Genomic DNA, 22080 nt, shown 5'->3' with positions numbered 1-22080 from the left:
TTTCGAACATTTCGCACAGCAGCCTTTACAAATCGAGAGGCATTGTCATGAAATAGTAGAAGTCCAGAAGTCAGAATTCCTCGCCGCTTTTCTCTGATAGAAACTATAAGGCGATGAAGCAAACCAGTATAGTAGGCTCCGGTAATCGTCTTTTGACTTTCCAAGTTATCAACAAGGGTCACACACTTTACAGTGGCCATAACTGTAACTACTCAAACAATGTACTACATTGACTAGTTCATTTTGTTATGGCCCATAGTTGAAAGTTAGTCAGGCTTGACCGGCCCCCGTATTCATTCAATTACGGTCCATACAGTCAGAGACTTCAAGGGGAGACAAGGCAACCCGTTCCAACAGCCCAGTGAAGGTCCGGGGTAGAATAGGTCTTCAGCAACTCATGATTGTCGTAAGAGGAGACTATCGGGATCTGGTGGTCAGGCTCGCTGACTTTGTATGATGCATGTCATTGTCTCCCAATTTGAGTTGATCGATTCTCATGATGTTAATCATTGTATTGTCTGGCCCAGACTCGATTATTTACAAACCACCGTCGCATAGCTGGAATATCGCTGAATGCGGCGTTAAACAACATACACATTTCCAACAGATGTGTTTAATTTGAAACAAGGCTTGGACATAGCCTCCCGACTTTTTATCCATATACACAAGCTTTCATGCCAAATTTACTTTACAATATCTCAGTTTATGCAGACACTGTGATTAGAATCATTCTCATTTCATTGCAACGAATGAATAAAATCAAACCAAAAGGACTGTGCAGTTTATAGAATGTGGTTTGTGGCTAAATAGTATATTCCTGATCTTATTCGGAACAATATATCTGTACTGCCTCACTGTTCTGTGGTTAAAACAATATTCAATATAACTTTGATTGTCGTGTCGTGTTTTCGTGATAATGATCGATAGGAGAAAGAGTCTTGCAATTGCGAGCGATGGCCAAGTTGTGACGAAAGTCGCTAACTGAGATATTAGAGTTTTAAAAGTGCGTCCCTTGTATGTAGGCAGGCTGTGACTCTGTGGTATCCCTTTCCTGATCAAGTTGTATGCTTCGTTTGCGTCGTTTGCGTCTTCTGGAACACGAGAATGTATCTGATGCTGTCATAATGCTGAGGGTTGGATATAACTTTTTTCAACATATTTCTTTTAAACAATCCCCAAGGCAGTCAGGACATGCACAGAAGGCTACAACCTACCCAAGTATACATATGCATGTGTTTACTGGGCCATGTCAGCACACCCAAGTGATACAGATTCACGTTTTACTCGGTTGGTTGGTTGGTTGTTTTACGCCGCACTCAGCTATAATCCAGCTATGTGACGGCGGTTTGTAAATATTCGAGTCTGGACCAGACAATCCAGTGGTTGATACCATGACCATCGATCTACGCAATTGGGATCGATGACATGCATCAATCAAGACCCCCCGATCCCGTTAGTCGCCTGTTACGACAAGCATAGACGCCTTTTACGGCAAGCATGGGTTGCAGAAGGCCTATTCTATCCCGGATCGTCACGGGTCCGTTTTAACTCGGCCTAGTCAGCACACTGAAATATACAGATGCACGTGTTTACTCGGCCTAGTCAGCACACCCAAGTATACTGATGCATGTGTTTATTCGGCCTAGTCAATTCACCCAAGTATACAAGGGCACGTGTTTACTCGGCCTAGTCAGCACACTGAAATATATAGATGCACGTGTTTACTCGGCCTAGTCAGCACACTGAAATATACAGATGCACGTGTTTACTCGGCCAAGTCAAGTCACCCAAGCATCCAGATGCACGTGTTTACTCAGCCTAGTCAGCACACTGAAAAATACAGATGCACGTGTTTACTCGGCCTAGTAAGCACACTGAAATATACAGATGCACGTGTTTACTCGGCCTAGTCAGCACACTGAAATATATAGATGCACGTGTTTACTCGGCCTAGTCAACACACTGAAATATACAGATGCACGTGTTTACTCGGCCTAGTCAGCACACGGAAATATACAGATGCACGTGTTTACTCGGCCTAGTCAGCACACCCAAGTATACTGATGCATGTGTTTATTCGGCCTAGTCAATTCACCCAAGTATACAAGGGCACGTGTTTACTCGGCCTAGTCAGCACACTGAAATATATAGATGCACGTGTTTACTCGGCCTAGTCAGCACACTGAAATATACAGATGCACGTGTTTACTCGGCCAAGTCAAGTCACCCAAGCATCCAGATGCACGTGTTTACTCAGCCTAGTCAGCACACTGAAAAATACAGATGCACGTGTTTACTCGGCCTAGTAAGCACACTGAAATATACAGATGCACGTGTTTACTCGGCCTAGTCAGCACACTGAAATATATAGATGCACGTGTTTACTCGGCCTAGTCAACACACTGAAATATACAGATGCACGTGTTTACTCGGCCTAGTCAGCACACGGAAATATACAGATGCACGTGTTTACTCGGCCTAGTAAGCACACTGAAATATACAGATGCACGTGTTTACTCGGCCTAGTCAGCACACTGAAATATACAGATGCACGTGTTTACTCGGCCAAGTCAAGTCACCCAAGCATCCAGATGCACGTGTTTACTCAGCCTAGTAAGCACACTGAACTATACAGATGCACGTTCTTACTCGGCCTAGTCAGCACACTGAAATATACAGATGCACGTGTTTACTCGGCCAAGTCAAGTCACCCAAGCATCCAGATGCACGTGTTTACTCAGCCTAGTCAGCACACTGAAATATATAGATACACGTGTTTACTCGGCCTAGTCAGCACACTGAAATATACAGATGCACGTGTTTACTCGGCCAAGTCAAGTCACCCAAGTATCCAGATGCACGTGTTTACTCAGCCTAGTCAGCACACTGAAATATATAGATGCACTTGTTTACTCGGCCTAGTCAGCACACTGAAATATACAGATGCACGTGTTTACTCGGCCTAGTAAGCACACTGAAATATACAGATGCACGTGTTTACTCGGCCAAGTCAAGTCACCCAAGCATCCAGATGCACGTGTTTACTCGGCCTAGTCAGCACACTGAAATATACAGATGCACGTGTTTACTCGGCCTAGTCAAGTCACCCAAGCATCCAGATGCACGTGTTTACTCAGCCTAGTCAGCACACTGAAATATATAGATGCACGTGTTTACTCGGCCTAGTCAGCACACTGAAATATACAGATGCACGTGTTTACTCGGCCTAGTCAGCACACTGAAATATACAGATGCACGTGTTTACTCGGCCAAGTCAAGTCACCCAAGCATCCAGATGCACGTGTTTACTCGGCCTAGTCAGCACACTGAAATATACAGATGCACGTGTTTACTCGGCCAAGTCAAGTCACCCAAGCATCCAGATGCACGTGTTTACTCGGCCTAGTCAGCACACTGAAATATACAGATGCACGTGTTTACTCGGCCTAGTCAGCACACTGAAATATACAGATGCACGTGTTTACTCGGCCAAGTCAAGTCACCCAAGCATCCAGATGCACGTGTTTACTCGGCCTAGTCAGCACACTGAAATATACAGATGCACGTGTTTACTCGGCCAAGTCAAGTCACCCAAGCATCCAGATGCACGTGTTTACTCGGCCTAGTCAGCACACTGAAATATACAGATGCACGTGTTTACTCGGCCAAGTCAAGTCACCCAAGCATCCAGATGCACGTGTTTACTCGGCCTAGTCAGCACACTGAAATATACAGATGCACGTGTTTACTCGGCCAAGTCAAGTCACCCAAGCATCCAGATGCACGTGTTTACTCAGCCTAGTCAGCACACTGAAATATATAGATGCACGTGTTTACTCGGCCTAGTCAGCACACTGAAATATACAGATGCACGTGTTTACTCGGCCTAGTCAGCACACTGAAATATACAGATGCACGTGTTTACTCGGCCAAGTCAAGTCACCCAAGCATCCAGATGCACGTGTTTACTCGGCCTAGTCAGCACACTGAAATATACAGATGCACGTGTTTACTCGGCCAAGTCAAGTCACCCAAGCATCCAGATGCACGTGTTTACTCGGCCTAGTCAGCACACTGAAATATACAGATGCACGTGTTTACTCGGCCTAGTCAGCACACTGAAATATACAGATGCACGTCTTTACTCGGCCAAGTCAAGTCACCCAAGCATCCAGATGCACGTGTTTACTCGGCCTAGTAAGCACACTGAAATATACAGATGCACGTGTTTACTCGGCCAAGTCAAGTCACCCAAGCATCCAGATGCACGTGTTTACTCGGCCTAGTAAGCACACTGAAATATACAGATGCACGTGTTTACTCGGCCAAGTCAAGTCACCCAAGCATCCAGATGCACGTGTTTACTCGGCCTAGTAAGCACACTGAAATATACAGATGCACGTGTTTACTGCGCCTAGTCAGCACACTGAAATATACAGATGCACGTCTTTACTCGGCCAAGTCAAGTCACCCAAGTATGCAGATGCACGTGTTTACTCGGCCTAGTCAGCACACTGAAATATACAGATGCACGTCTTTACTCGGCCTAGTAAGCACACTGAAATATACAGATGCACGTGTTTACTCGGCCTAGTAAGCACACTGAAATATACAGATGCACGTGTTTACTCGGCCTAGTAAGCACACTGAAATATACAGATGCACGTGTTTACTCGGCCTAGTAAGCACACTGAAATATACAGATGCACGTGTTTACTCGGCCAAGTCAAGTCACCCAAGCATGCAGATGCACGTGTTTACTCGGCCTTGTAAGCACACTGAAATGTGCAGATGCACTTGTTTACTCGGCCTAGTCAAGTCACCCAAGCATGCAGATGCACGTGTTTACTCGGCCTAGTAAGCACACTGAAATATACAGGTGCACGTATTTACTCGGCCAAGTCAAGTCACCCAAGCATGCAGATGCACGTGTTTACTCGGCCTAGTCAGCACACTGAAATATACAGATGCACGTGTTTACTCGGCCTAGTAAGCACACTGAAATATACAGATGCACGTGTTTACTCGGCCAAGTCAAGTCACCCAAGCATCCAGATGCACGTGTTTACTCGGCCTAGTCAGCACACTGAAATATACAGATGCACGTGTTTACTCGGCCAAGTCAAGTCACCCAAGCATCCAGATGCACGTGTTTACTCGGCCTAGTCAGCACACTGAAATATACAGATGCACGTGTTTACTCGGCCAAGTCAAGTCACCCAAGCATCCAGATGCACGTGTTTACTCGGCCTAGTCAGCACACTGAAATATACAGATGCACGTGTTTACTCGGCCAAGTCAAGTCACCCAAGCATCCAGATGCACGTGTTTACTCAGCCTAGTCAGCACACTGAAATATATAGATGCACGTGTTTACTCGGCCTAGTCAGCACACTGAAATATACAGATGCACGTGTTTACTCGGCCTAGTCAGCACACTGAAATATACAGATGCACGTGTTTACTCGGCCAAGTCAAGTCACCCAAGCATCCAGATGCACGTGTTTACTCGGCCTAGTCAGCACACTGAAATATACAGATGCACGTGTTTACTCGGCCTAGTCAGCACACTGAAATATACAGATGCACGTCTTTACTCGGCCAAGTCAAGTCACCCAAGCATCCAGATGCACGTGTTTACTCGGCCTAGTAAGCACACTGAAATATACAGATGCACGTGTTTACTCGGCCAAGTCAAGTCACCCAAGCATCCAGATGCACGTGTTTACTCGGCCTAGTAAGCACACTGAAATATACAGATGCACGTGTTTACTCGGCCAAGTCAAGTCACCCAAGCATCCAGATGCACGTGTTTACTCGGCCTAGTAAGCACACTGAAATATACAGATGCACGTGTTTACTGCGCCTAGTCAGCACACTGAAATATACAGATGCACGTCTTTACTCGGCCAAGTCAAGTCACCCAAGTATGCAGATGCACGTGTTTACTCGGCCTGGTCAGCACACTGAAATATACAGATGCACGTCTTTACTCGGCCTAGTAAGCACACTGAAATATACAGATGCACGTGTTTACTCGGCCTAGTAAGCACACTGAAATATACAGATGCACGTGTTTACTCGGCCTAGTAAGCACACTGAAATATACAGATGCACGTGTTTACTCGGCCTAGTAAGCACACTGAAATATACAGATGCACGTGTTTACTCGGCCAAGTCAAGTCACCCAAGCATGCAGATGCACGTGTTTACTCGGCCTTGTAAGCACACTGAAATGTGCAGATGCACTTGTTTACTCGGCCTAGTCAAGTCACCCAAGCATGCAGATGCACGTGTTTACTCGGCCTAGTAAGCACACTGAAATATACAGGTGCACGTATTTACTCGGCCAAGTCAAGTCACCCAAGCATGCAGATGCACGTGTTTACTCAGCCTAGTTAGCACAACGAAATATACTGCTATGGAGCGTTTATGAATATTGTGGAAAGTGTTTGGGCTATATAAAGGACGAGTGCGTGACTATTTCATCTCTTACACATTTCCTCACACATTTTCATCTGAGAATACACCAAGACCAGCTTTCGTGTGAAGATCACTTATCACCCTGGATTCCTAGCTCAGGCCCAATATCGGAAGCTTGACCACTGTTGCCACTGGGTGAATATATTATCATGATTGACTTTTGCTGTCACCACTATATTTGATACTGACTACTACCATCATATCCTGCCATTGAATATTATACTGCTGCTCTTTTGTGTACTGCCATTGAAATTGCTGTGTATTAATTTGTATTGATTTGAAAATCTAGTGAATTTTGTAGTACATTTGTTGATTGTACATCATTTGTTGTTTGTTTCCTTCACAATATATTCTTTTACATAAAGATTTCTGGGTTAAGATATTATTTCATTGTGTGATTCGACCCGTAACAAGGAATACAGAAGGACGTGTGTACTTGACTTGGTCAGCTTACCCAAGTATAACGAGACATGTGATGATGAAGGCTATGGTGACGGTTCCTATGGTTACGGCGATACCGATTTGAGCATCTGTAGACATCCGAGGACTCCCTGTAAAAGGAACTGTGGATAAAGGGTAGGAACACACGAATGATTGGAACATTGTTGTAAACAACGCTTGCTTTGAAGGTCCCCTCTAATAATCGAAAATACAAACAAACTCCCGTTATCGTAAATTACAAAACACGAAGTTAACAGTAAATAAGAACAAAAGTTAAGCAACAAAAATGCTTATTATGTCCCTTACCCATCATCACATAAGGTGGGGTAATGACGATATTCAGTAGCCACTCGATGTTTGCTTCGATCATAGCCCATTTATTATCGTCGTTGCGAGTACTATTGTACGAAGTGTTTTTAATGAGTCTACTAACATCGACATCGCTTAAATCTCCTAGATTACCCGTGAATGTGACTTCTTTCCGCTTGTATACATTATCGTGTAAGTGTAAAGCGTATAACTTACCATTGTAACCGGGTTTATCAAATCCTTCTGTGTCTCCGAGATCGGAAAGCGCAATTGTATTACATTGTCTTACTGTTCCAGGGCCTGATGCATCAACCATTATTTTTAATATGGAGTGTTACACTTAAGTATCCTATATGTACAGGTTGGTGTTTTACATCTAATACAGAAATTTTGAGGTCTGAAATAATACCCCACTTTAATTTTTTATATTGTAATGTTGAGAAAGATTCCGTTCTACCGCTATTATATTTTTCATTTTTAACTGGAATAGATCTGAGCAAAGTTGAAGGACTTTCTAGTTGAATATTATCCGTCGTGCTTATTTGATCAAGATGGATGAACAACTCTTTATAGGGAACTAAATCGGGTAATTTAGATCCATAAGATGTTGCCTTGTATAAACTCATATATCTGAAATCATCATTTATTATTCGTGCAAATCCAAGTTTATCTGATAAGTTCTCATGAATATATATACCTTTTTCTCCAGCGTCTAATTTCAGTATCCCATTCGCCTCATTTTGTGTGAGACTCATTCCATTAGGTTTAAAAATTTCCTCATTGAGTGAGCTTACGCTGTAATACCCATAAGGTATAGTAATGATTTTATTTTCTTCTCTTATATTCATCTCATTACTATATTTATATTTTGTAGCATTTATATTGGTCCACCTCGGGTAATACGTTACATCGCATAGGGCGACTTCGAGTTGACCATCCGAATTATCGATAGTACGAAGCAGTTGAATAGACTGACCATTTGTTATTCCCAGGAGTGTAACATACATATCAAATATACAATGATACTATATCATAACTTAAATATGGAATCAACCATTATATAATATGGAGTGTTACACTTAAGTATCCTATATGTACAGGTTGGTGTTTTACATCTAATACAGAAATTTTGAGGTCTGAAATAATACCCCACTTTAATTTTTTATATTGTAATGTTGAGAAAGATTCCGTTCTACCGCTATTATATTTTTCATTTTTAACTGGAATAGATCTGAGCAAAGTTGAAGGACTTTCTAGTTGAATATTATCCGTCGTGCTTATTTGATCAAGATGGATGAACAACTCTTTATAGGGAACTAAATCGGGTAATTTAGATCCATAAGATGTTGCCTTGTATAAACTCATATATCTGAAATCATCATTTATTATTCGTGCAAATCCAAGTTTATCTGATAAGTTCTCATGAATATATATACCTTTTTCTCCAGCGTCTAATTTCAGTATCCCATTCGCCTCATTTTGTGTGAGACTCATTCCATTAGGTTTAAAAATTTCCTCATTGAGTGAGCTTACGCTGTAATACCCATAAGGTATAGTAATGATTTTATTTTCTTCTCTTATATTCATCTCATTACTATATTTATATTTTGTAGCATTTATATTGGTCCACCTCGGGTAATACGTTACATCGCATAGGGCGACTTCGAGTTGACCATCCGAATTATCGATAGTACGAAGCAGTTGAATAGACTGACCATTTGTTATTCCCAGGAGTGTAACATACATATCAAATATACAATGATACTATATCATAACTTAAATATGGAATCAACCATTATATAATATGGAGTGTTACACTTAAGTATCCTATATGTACAGGTTGGTGTTTTACATCTAATACAGAAATTTTGAGGTCTGAAATAATACCCCGCTTTAATTTTTTATATTGTAATGACGAGAAAGATTCCGTTCTACCACTATTGTATTTTTCATTTTTCACTGGAACACATCTGAGTAGAGTTGAAGGACTTTCTTGTTGAATATTATCCGTCGTACTGATCTGATCAAGATGGATGCAGAACTCTTTATAGGGAACTAAATCGGGTAATGCATCTCCATCAGATGTTGTCCTGTATATTGATAATATAAAGTTTCTTGATCTTTCTACCTGTGTAAATCCAAGTGTAATTGCTAAGTTCTCATGAATCCATATACCCTTTTCTCCAGTGCCGATTTTCACTATCCCATTCCACTCATTTTGTGTGATACTTATTCCATTAGGCTTAAAAATTTTATCATTGAGTGAGCATATATTGTAATACCCATCAGGTATATTAATGTTTTTTTCAATAATATTTTGTTTATCTGTTATAGACAACTCATTATTATCTCTAGCAGCACTTATATTGGTCCACCGTGGGTAATACGTTACATCACATAGAGCTACTTCGAGTTGTCCATCCGAGTTATCGATAGTATGAAGCAGTTCAATAGACTGACCATTTGTTATTCCCGGGAGTGTAACATACATATTAAATATACAATGATACTATATCATAACTAAAATATGAAATCGAGATACATTACTAATCAATCGATTATAGTAACTGCCTCTGGTGCTGAATTTTTCGTTAAATTCCCAGATATCTTTGAAAAGTACAGGGTCACGGCAACTAGCGATAAAATGGTGCACGATTGGTTTCACAATCCGATGCAATTTTGGCAGAATCAGTTAAACTTTGCCATATGGTGTGCCACAACGGGATGTGGCATATCTGTTAATGCCCCAGGATTTATGCTAAATAAGTCTGTTTTATTATTTCACGTGTACTATCAGATTAGACGTATACTTAACGAAATTAGTCCTCCATTACCGCAGGATGGAGCGTGGAATTCCACAAATAATAATTATGATAGGTCCGCGTATGAGCGTATTTGTAATGAATTTAATGTTTCTACGAGTAAAGATTGGCGCATTAAAGGAGCAAACCATGGTCTAGGTGTTCCGTACAGCGGACAAAGAACTGTTAAAGAAGTCAGCGATGATTTAGTTAAAAAAACTCATCAACCATTCGATCCATTTAAATTCTTACAGATAGACAATCTTTTTGTAAGATTGCATAATCTTAATCATGGCTGGGAACTTTCGAGTAACGATTGCAGAGGTTCTCTTATGAGTTTTAAGGGTGGTTTGGCTTATATTGTTACAAAATTTATACAAATGAACGATACCGCAAACGCTTGGAATGAATTTCTTAATGATAAAACGGAAAATAATTTTACTAACCCAGGATTTGTAAGATTTAATGAATCGATAAGAACTTATGTATGGGCAATTCTCGGTGCACAATCGCAAACACGAACGTCCATTATCGGTACTGGGACGGCGCTCGATGCGCAAAAACAGTTTGTCGCAAATGTGGAGGACGCCATTAATTCACCAGTTGACATACCATCGTCTATAAAGCGTTTTCAAAATGCATGACAGTACGCTCAATCCAAAGTGGACTTCGTTTATGCGCGGGGACTATACATGTCTCCGAGTAATATGGAACTTAAGATCGGTCAAGTGATAGGCTATAATAATAAAATTGTTATCGCTACCGATCAACAAAAACCAGGTATAAACTCAGATATTAACGTAGATTTAATAACGCAAACGATCACGGGCGAAAAGGGAATAGTCAAGCCGCAGTTATCTACTAAAACATCTACTAACGCACAAGTACCACCGCATATTGCAGCTAAAAATCAACAACATATCGATGAAAAAACAGCGCTTGTAGTGGGTGGAGTCTCGGTTGGCTTACTCATGATTTGGTTAGCGAACTGATTTGGTGGATAAATAGTTCTTAGCGAACTGATTTGGTGGATAAATAGTTCTTAGCGAATACGTACAACAGCCCTGCAATTGCTACGATCAGCCCCCACAAGTTTTGACTCAGCCAAGTGGTGGTCTTAGCTAATAAATTCAATAGCCAGGAAACAACACTCCCTATTATACCGGGAAGTGCAGCCGCGGCTTTCTCAGCAAGCTTTCCCAGTGCTGAACCTAATGCTTTTAAATGCTTTTTTATCCACTCTTTTATACCATTTTTATCGTTGGGCGGTGATCCGCCTCCACCTGTACTGCCACCTGTTAACGAGAGAGTCAAAGTCGATATAATAAATCCCAACGCGGTTAAAATACTGGCAATTGTTATTCCCTGTTCTCTGAACAATGTTTTAATTTTATCGGCCAGTGTAGTGTCATCGTTGAGGACTTGATCGATAGTTTCTCGAATTCGACTGATTTGCGAACGAAGTGCCTTTCTATTACTGGAAGCTGCCTCGAGGCGGGCCGATCTTTCATCTTCTAAGTTACGCAATCTTTCCGCTACGCGGCGTCTACTGAACTCATCGCCCGCCTGTTCAAGTTTTGTTTTCTCTTTAGCTATATGCTTGTCGATTTCGGATATCTTGGCTATATTATTGATGAGTTCTCCCCGCATTGTTCGCATTGCCTTGTCAAGACCTCGTAATTCCCTAATACTGAACTCCGATACCTGTAACGTGGAATTATCGTAATAGGTATCTAAGATTTCTCCGAGTCTGTCCGAGGCCACCTTCGAGGAAGCCTCCAAATCATCTGTATTACCGAGTTCAGTACGCACGGTTTGAAGAACCTTAGTAGTCTTCGCGGAAAGTCGTCGGTAGTCCACAAAACCTAATTTATCACAAACAGTGCCGATGCCGTGTTTAGCAGCTATCGTAGACAAGGCTAGGGGCTTACGAGTACGAGAATGCATAAGATCAATATCTGGAGCGCCACGCAGTCGCAATATTCCTTTACTATCTATCTCAAACTTTGAATAGTCACGACCTATTGGGGTATCTTCTTTTAAGGCATCGTAATAATCATTGACGGACGATTGTAAAAGTTCATCGTTAAGACTACTAAACCTGGTTTCATCAGTACCCTCTTCGTTTGGGTTATCAAAGTCATCAAAGGTACTTAGATCAAAGTCATTATGTTCAAAATTAGCCATTTTTATATTAAACATAGGGTACATAATTTCAATATAAACAATGTCTTCGCAATACGGACGCAAGTTAAACCCACAACGTAGACTTCGAGATCCATTAGGGGTCAAAGCAATTCGTCAGTCTGTAACTATAACAAATAACCCTAGTACCATAGATCAGAATCAAACGCTTCTGGTTCGCTTTCCTAATCTCGGCGCACACGATGTGTTAGTTCAGGGAACTGTCCGACTAGCATTTACGATTAGTTTGACTTCTACAGACGTTAACAGGGAGCCCGTTCAGAACATAGGTCGTGCTATCGTTAAGAAAATCGTGATTAAAATTAGCGGTAATGAGGTTTTGAGTATCGACGATAGCGATGTATACTATTGTTACATGGATCTCTGGAGAACGGATAAAGAGCGGGAAAACTTACAGTACCAAGGTATTTGTAATAAGAACACATTGAGACTGCTCGTGGGTGCTGAAAATGGTGTTGATACCAACGAAAAAGATAAGGCCGTTGCCGACGCATTAGGTAACCGATTCTATGTTCCCCTAGACTTTGAATTACTAGATTCCCACATGCCCTTTTATCAAGCATCCCTAGGCGATAGGTTAGAATACGAACTCACTTTTAATGACTACGGCAGAGTAATCAGATCTGCTAATGAAGATGCTAGATATTCCATTGACAATATCTCGCTGGAGTACGATATGATAACGGATCCCGAATTAGCCAGACAAATTCGTAACCAGTATACCGGAAGTTTAGCCATTTTGTACGATCGCGTGCTTCGACATCGAAAGATCACGAGGGACAAAAAAGATACAATGTGGAATATCAATCTAAACGTCCCCACGAGGTCGCTGAAGGGTATTTTAATGTTGTTCGAGGACCCCTCCGATGCGTTTAAAAGAAATACCGAGAAGTTCTACAATCCCAAGATTACAAAAGTAGAATTGACTATCGAGGGCGTTCCTAATCAACTATATAGCCAAGGAATGCTAGCGTATCACCAGTGGGATGAGATTAAAAAACTTCCTTCTATAAAACGTTCTCCGGAAGTTAACGCGGTCATGAAAGATCTGTCTCTCGGGAGTGTATCGATGGGTGAATACCTCACAACGAAGTACGCGCTATGGCTCGACATGCGAACAACGGACGATGACCAATTACACGGTAGCGGGAGGAGAATAGAAAATGCTAGCGAGGGTGCCACCATACAGATAACGAAGCTCCAGGAAGCGGCTGGTAAATTAAACATATATTTGTACGTGATTATGGATGCGCAACTTAATATACAGAATGGGAGATTCGTGCAAGCAATCTATTGATAATCTTTTACCTAAAGATCCGCACTGCGCTATCATATGCGGGCAAACCGGCTGCGGAAAAACAGCCTTTATTCTAGATATTTTAGAAAGTCATTATCGGGACGTTTTCGATCATATTATTATTCTGTGCCCGACTATAAGGGTTAATAAAACATACTTATCGAGAGATTGGGTAATGAATGGCGACGGCGTACACAGAGTCGATCCGGGCGATCGTTTACAAGACTGCCTCCGAGTATGTCACGAAAAATACAAAGGAGAATCGACCCTTTTCGTAATAGACGATTGCAGCGCGAGTAAAGAACTCACAAAAAAGAAAGATATGCTTTCGTATTTAGCATTCTCCGGACGGCATACTCAACATAGCGTTTGGGTACTTACTCAAAAATACAACTCTGTCCTGAAAGATCTCAGAGAGCAGACCAAATGGGTAGCCCTGTTTCATTGCAAAGACCGAGATTCATTCGAGGAATGTTTACGCGAAAATGATGTCATTTATACCAAGATCGAACGAGATAAAGTCCGAAAACAGTTAGCGGCAAAGAAGCACTGTAAACTCGTATTAAAAACCGATCAACCAGCTGCTTATGCAATTGCTTAGCAAAATGTAGCAAATTATAGCAAAATGTAGCAAAAATGTAGCAAAATGTAGCAAATTGAACATTAGCGGTTAATATTACATAAAATGTGGTTCGAAATCCTCATTCTTTCGTAACAGTTCATTATTATGGGTTGTATTGGATATGTCATATTACATTATGTTAGACTTAAATATCTCCTTAGGTATTACATTATGGAATGCGACGAACTCATCGAACAAATGCTCAAAGAATCTGATGCTGATAAATCTTTAGATAAATCTTTAGATAAACATAGAGAAAGACTTGCCGCTTTGGTAGCCGGTGGAAAATGTTCCCAATATTTGGGAGAAAATTATACCATCGAAAAAATTGATAACATGACCGACGAAGAGATTAAAAAACTGTACGCGCGTTACGAGTCTAGACTGGGAGCTACCATGACTAAAACGATAGGGTCTTCTATATTACAACTATACACAGCCGTAGCTAGTACGTTTCTCCCCATCCCGGCAGAACATCGCATGTATTTATGCGAATCTCTAGAGAAAGACCCATTCATCGAACACGCTATAAGCGCAGTGAGCTGTGAGTTTTATCATAGATTCGGAATGTTCTTAGCTCCGTTCACCACAGCTTTAATAACGGCTAGGTATTGTCAATTTAAAGATACGTGCCCACTTAATAATATAAAGAACGAAGTTCAAATTAATAATGGAGACACAATCACAACAGGTGACACCACAACAGATTGTGAACGAGGAACAACAAGTGAACACACAACAGATTGCGGAACAACGAGTGAATGAGGAACCACCACCAGTGAATGAGGATGCACCACATGTGAATGAGAAAACAAAAAAACAACCCAGAGTGACAAAGAATCCTTTGAAAATAGCCGCAGGAAGAAAGGGAGGACTTGCGCGCAAAGCGAAATTAATAAATAATTCAAATATTAATCCGATTAAAACATGGGCACTAGTAGGAGTTGCTGGTATAGCGGCTGTATGGTTCTTTTATAAGACCGGAGAAGAGAAAACGTCACCCCCGCCGCAACAACAAGTTCAATTAGAGGTTAGTCCTCATATAATGCTATAAGAAGCATGACTACTCCAGTTACAGACGGTAAAATGTTGGTAAACGCGACGTATCATTCAGCGGTGGTCACCGGCTTGGCCATTGGTTATGCCCGTATGGCTAAAATGATTACTAAAGCCACACCTCCCAAGCTAGATTTTAATGGATATGACATCGGAATGGCCATTCTTGATATTGGATTAGCTATGGCAACGAAGGATATGCTCATCAAACAAGGACTTATCCCGGAAGACATAATGAAGTAATTAAACATTTGAATATTTATATTATTATACATATGGCATCAATTGCGATGATGGTCGGTGGAGCTGTTGTTAATGCTCTAGCTTTTTCGGGGAGTAATTTTTTATTTTCTAGTATGAGAGGTTCGGAGCAGAAAAGACATAATAAAGCTTTAGAACAACTCCAAGCAGCCCAGTCACAATGGGCCAGAAATAGTACATTAAGATTAGACTTTATTCATGAAAAACTGCTTAAGGAAGGACATTCAATTCAAACGTTTAAGGATGTTGAATCTGCCATGCACGAATACTTCCTCGTTTATGGGAAAAAAATAGACCCAATACCGAGACCAACAATAAGTCAGTTTTATACACAGTCAGAGGAACAAAAGAACCGAGAGGTAAAACTTATCATGTTGGGATTGACTGCTGTATTGATTTTCAGCCAAACCATGAATACGCAGTGACAGCTGTGGCTATGACCTAGTTTAGAGCGATCTATAAATAGCATAATCAATATCTCACAGTGTAGATGTGATTTGCATTTAGACAAATGATATGATAGATGTATATACCATGAATAACTGCAAGTTTACACTCATGGGGAAGACTACTCTTTGTAACCGACGCTGTGTTGATTTTTACTGCGGTATACATAATTATTACATCAGGCGCGGACACATAAACTATACGTGTTCTGAATGCGGGATAGGGGTCAAAGGTCGTTATTGTTTATGCAAGAAACACGGTGCTGATAGGGTCAGGAACCAGATTATTTATGCTAGGAAGAGAGATTACATCAATGAGAGGAATAGGTTGGGGAGAATACGTATTTAGATATATGAAAACAACCAATTAGACATTTGTCTCATTTTACATATACCATTCAACCACAATGGTTTTTGTCAGAGAATTAAAAGCTATGGCAAAGCAAAGTGGACTGCGTGGATATTCTCGTATGAGAAAAGCTGAATTGATGGATTTACTCGGTTTGGAATACAACAGACCACCCCAGACTGTTAGAGAACTCAAAGTTCGAGCGAGAAACAGTGGGCTGAGAGGTTATTCTCGAATGAGAAGAGCTGAATTGATCGCTTTACTAGATAATAATCAACCTAATGATAATGTTGTTGATAATGATGATAATGATAATGATGTTGAGAATAAACAACAAGAATTAATATTTGTACCCACATCCGCCGGCGTTGGTAAATATCTAAGAGGTTGGAAGATGGATATTAATTCCAACATGGATGTTAACGATATTAAGCCCATCATATCAAGTAAAATTAACGAGGAATTAGATGATTTACATAGTATAAAATACCAGCTGACGATTAAAATGACATTGAGTAAAAGTAACACAGATGATAGCACCGAATATACCGAACCATATTTCCGTAGCAATCAAGAAGTTATAACCGAATCCGATACTATAAACTCATCATTAGATACATCAATTCAGAGAATACAGGAAACTTTAGAATGCTGGACTAATAGAGGTTCTGGTTGGGGTGTGGATAAAATCGATAGTTTATATTTAGATATAGCGAATTATATGCCTTTCAAAGGTGGATCTTATATAGATTTACCCCCGTATTATAAGAAGAAAAAAGCCATAATTAACGTAAAAAATAAATCCGATGACTGTTTAAGAATGATGATAAGATCTGCATTGTTCCCCGTAGACAAGCATCCGGATAGACCTTCTAGCTATCCCCAAAACGATGGACTCAACTTCGATGGTATAGACGAACCTACACCAATATCACAAATTGATAAGGTGGAAAAGCAAAATAATTTAGCTATAAATGTTTTCGGACATTCTAAAGGAATTGTTGTACACAGGATAAGCTCCGCTCCGGAAAATATCCCCAGAATCAATACAAAACTCAAGAACATATTCCTTGTGGGTTTGGATATATAGTTGTAAGGTATGATGGGAAAACAAACACTCCCGTGATTTACAGAGGTCCCGATGCAGCGGGAAAGTTCCTAGAATATTTACAAAATGAAGAGAGAATAATCAGGGAAAAATTATCGTGTAAGAAACCCATGCGTATGACGAGCAATAATTGGAGGGTCCATAAGAAGTCAACGAGTTGTCACGTTTGTAATAAACCCCTGGATGGGGATTCCGTAAGAGATCATTGTCACGTCACGGGTAATTATCGGGGAGCCGCTCATAACGAGTGTAACTTGAAACTAAAAATGAACTCTCAAACAATACCCATCCCCGTTGTGTTTCATAACCTTAGGGGATACGATTCACATCTCATTATGCAAGCTATCTCGAAGACCGACGGCGGTTTAACGTGCATTCCTAACAATATGGAAAAATACATATCGTTCTCGTTGACTAAACCTATACATTATAGGGACAAGGATGGGAAATCTAGAACAAAGCAAAGTAATGGGCTTAGATTCATAGACTCCGTACAGTTTCTGTTATCTTCCCTGGACAATTTAGCTAATGCGAACAATCCCGATTACTTCGCGATAACAAATAAATATACCGATAAGATAACTCGTCATTTGTTGCTGAGAAAAGGTGTATATCCTTACGAATATATGGATGATTGGTCTAGATTCGAAGAAACTGAATTACCACCCCTCGAATCATTCTATAGTAACTTAACAGAATCTAGAATAACAGATGCCGATTATGAACACGCTCTGACGGTCTGGGATAAATTAGGTTGTAAGAATTTAGGCGATTATCACGATCTGTACTTAAAAAACGATGTACTGTTACTCGCCGATATATTCGAGATATTTAGAAAGACATGTTTCAAACAATATGGCTTGGACCCGGCATGGTACTATTCCAGTCCCGGACTATCGTGGGATGCATTGTTGAAGAAGACCGGCGTAGAACTAAAATTACTAACAGATTACGACATGCACTTGTTTATTGAGAAAGGATTAAGAGGTGGTATATCGATGGCAGCTAAAAGGTATTCTAAGGCTAATAATAAATTAGTGGAAGGATACGATCCTAGTAAACCCGACACGCACATATTATATCTCGACGCCAACAATTTGTACGGATGGGCTATGAGTCAACCTTTACCCACAGGTGGTTTTGAATGGGTCAATGATATCAATGTGAATGATGAGAATAAAGCGTACATACTAGAAGTTGACTTGGAATATCCAAGTTCGTTACATAAAGCCCATAACAGTTATCCGCTAGCTCCCGAAAGATTAATGGTTAATAAAGATTGGATGTCGGAATATCAACGCTCCTTGATGGGTAATAGTAGATTAGCTAACGTAGAAAAACTCGTACCAAATTTGATGGATAAGACAAAATATATAGTTCACTACAGAAATCTCCAGTTGTATCTATCGTTAGGTATGAAACTTAAGAAAATACACAGAGTTCTAAAGTTTGATCAAAGCCCTTGGATGGAGCCCTATATAAGGTTGAACACAGATTTAAGAAAGATAGCTACCAGCGATTTCGAAAAGAATCTGTATAAGCTCATGAATAACTCGGTATTTGGTAAACTATGGAGAATCTAAGGAAGCGTGTTGATGTTAAATTAGTCAGATCTAATGAGGAAGAAAGACTCAGGAAACTTATAGCCAGTCCGGCTTTTAACAGAAGCAAGATATTCGATAACGACTTAGCCGCGTTGCATATGCAGAAGAGTAATATAAAATTCAACAGACCGGTGTACGTCGGTATGAGTATTCTCGACTTGTCAAAACACTTAATGTATGACTTTTATTACAACGAACTTAAGAAGCAATACGGCGATAGATGCGAGGTGTTATATACCGACACAGATTCTTTGTTGATGGAAATACAAACCGAGGATGTGTATAAAGATATGGCAGAAAAAATAGATATGTACGACACGAGCGATAACCCTAAAGATAATCCACTGCACAGCGTTGTAAATAAAAAGGTGTTAGGTAAGATGAAGGATGAATGTGCTGGGACCCCTATAGCGGAGTATGTAGGATTAAGACCTAAGATGTATTCTATAAAGAAGTCCGATAATGGAGAGATAAGAAAAGGCAAGGGCGTTAAGAAGTATGTTGTAAAAAAGCATATCAAACACGAACAGTATAAAGAATCATTATTCAACGGTAGAACGTTCAAACACGAGATGAACTCTTTAAGAAGTTACAATCATAGGATATATGGATTAAGAATGAACAAGACATCATTATCCCCCTTAGATACAAAGAGATGGATTGATAATGATGGTGTAAATACCTATGCTTATGGTTATGGTGGTAATACCGTACCGTCGGGAACTATGAACAACTCTTCTCGTACAAATGCCCTACCCGGTCCATCTTGAAGATAATAAAGAATAGGCTCTCCTTCTTTCGTAACCAATCGACTAATGTTATACGTCTTAAGGGACCATATGGGATCGGTTGCGCGACGTAGGCCTCCTTCGAGTTCACCTGCCTGGTATAAATATCTTACCCTTACTCTATCCGGAAGTTTTCGTTCTTTGCCTCTCCTCGGTGCTGAAGATTCGGAAGTCACGGATTTCATTTTAATCGCATCGGATGGTATCTTCTCTATTAATCTCGTTACTTCATTATTCAGCGGTGATACAACGGCTGATAATCGTGTCACCCATTCGGTTGATCTCAATCGCTCGGATTTCATTTCGATCCCATACTGATAGCCAAACAAACGTTCCGCTAATTTTCCGGTTAAATCTTTCTACGATAGCTTGACTGCGGTGGGCCTCTCTTTCACCACGGACGATTTCGACATCGTGCTTTGTTAACAGTTTAGTTACCGATCCCATAAACTCGCGACCGGGATCTACTTGAAATAGCTTAGGCCATTTTAGCGGTCCGCGTTTATATATACGACTCAGTGCATTAGCTACCTCTGTTGATTCTTTCGATGTTAATGGCTCAGCCTCTTTGTATCGACTAGCCACATCCACTACTGTTAAAGCGTATTTATACGTTTTGCGTTTTACCTTATCGTGGGGAAGAAACAAGAGGTCAGCCTGATGAACTTCATTCGTCGTAAAAATATCAAACTTCTTCCTCGGTATATAACGCGGTGCCGGTAAATATATTTGCCACATCGCTTGTTTCTTTAACCAATCCTTGGCCACATCTTTAGATACCTTAGCCGCGGTGGCTAATTTTTTTATTGCTCCTACACCTTTCCAATATCCTCGTGGGCTATAGTAAATTTTATCTATTATTAATTAATATTGATATTTCGTTTAATACAACTCATGACTATCGTTAAATCGCATCATCATTTTGGCATAAAAAATGCCACCTGTAGTAGCAGTATAGGTAATAAATCTGGCTCCAGAACCCCTATTACCTATAAAAATTTATATCATTGGCTCCAGGTGGTGGTGAGCTAGAGCCAATTTAGCTGAATCTCATGACTATCGTTAAATCGCATAATCATTTTGGCATAAAAAATGCCACCTGTAGTAGCAGTATAGGTATATGAATCCAGCTCCAGTGGAAGTGGTCCAGAACCATCATTACCTATAAAAATTTATATCATTGGCTCCAGGTGGTGGTGAGCTGGAGTCAATTTAGCTGAATCTCATGACTATCGTTAAATCGCATCATCATTTTGGCATAAACAATTCCCTCTGTAGTAGCAGTATAGGTATATGAATCTGGCTCCATCATTACCTATACTACTGCTATACCACCCCCGGAACGGGCCCCCCAGCAGAGCTCATCTTCACAACCCAAGCCGAGCCGCGCGTAGGAATACGCTGGTGGACAGAAGGCGATCACACCATGTCACCAGCCTGTCACCAAATATGCCCAACCACATACAGACAGTGTGACTGCCTCTGACAGCGACGTGTACAGGCATAACCGTGTACTGCAGGATATTCCGGTGAGGCAATTTCATTCTGTATGCTGTAGAGTATCAAATACTGTTGGTAACTACGATAGCACCCTGCCAAGTGTAGACCACATGGTGTGTGACCCTGTGTACATAGTGCACAGGGAGGAAACTTTTCATCATGTTTTATGTCATACCCCAATTGGGATCACTAAGACACTGCCTGACTCCACTGTGTCAGCTGATGACTCTGTTTGTATGAAGTAGGTTGGTGATGAATCCCCACATTATCATCATACCGAAAAACATGACGCTGTGGATGCGATCGAGACCAGTGATGTTGGTTGCGCTACACTTAGTCGCAATGTTGAACTGGGACTGAGAACAACGGAAGATTATGCCATAAATATGAATAGTGTTCGCAATATTGATGACTCTAGTTTTAACACTTCCAACGATGGGACTCCTAAACTGTCTAACAAACACCATTATACTGTAAATACATGTATACCACCACTAAGCATTACTAAGGACAATATCCAAGCTTCTGACAATCGCCCTACTTATTTGCACTTTTTAAATTTGAATGTGTGTGGAATAAGGAGGTGATTAGAATACCCCGAGTTCATGGATCTAATTGATAACAATGATATACTAGGCTTCCAAGAAACCAAAACTGATATATTCGATGATATCCATATTGAGGGTTACCATGTCTATCTCCAACATAGGAGCAGTGCTTTAAGAAGATCAGGAGGTGTCGGTTTTGCAATAAAAGAAAATTATGCTAAATATGCCAACCCCATTGAGGAAATGTGTGAGTATATTCTCT

At 40.6% G+C, this 22080-nt stretch overlaps 1 long non-coding RNA gene across 1 annotated transcript; it reads right to left on the bottom strand.

Annotated features, from left to right (window-relative positions):
• Window positions 1–597: 597 nt before the first annotated feature.
• Window positions 598–7101, bottom strand: LOC125378024. The gene is made up of 2 exons (XR_007219985.1): window positions 6938–7101; window positions 598–1091 (listed from the first exon to the last, which is right to left on the bottom strand). It is a non-coding gene; the product is annotated as an uncharacterized LOC125378024 (long non-coding RNA).
• Window positions 7102–22080: the final 14979 nt, after the last annotated feature.

Source organism: Haliotis rufescens, unplaced genomic scaffold (genome assembly GCF_023055435.1).
Source record: "Haliotis rufescens isolate VD_foot unplaced genomic scaffold, xgHalRufe1.0.p SCAF_11, whole genome shotgun sequence".
NCBI lineage: Eukaryota > Metazoa > Mollusca > Gastropoda > Lepetellida > Haliotidae > Haliotis > Haliotis rufescens.
This window is presented reverse-complemented; position numbering and strand designations above follow the sequence as displayed.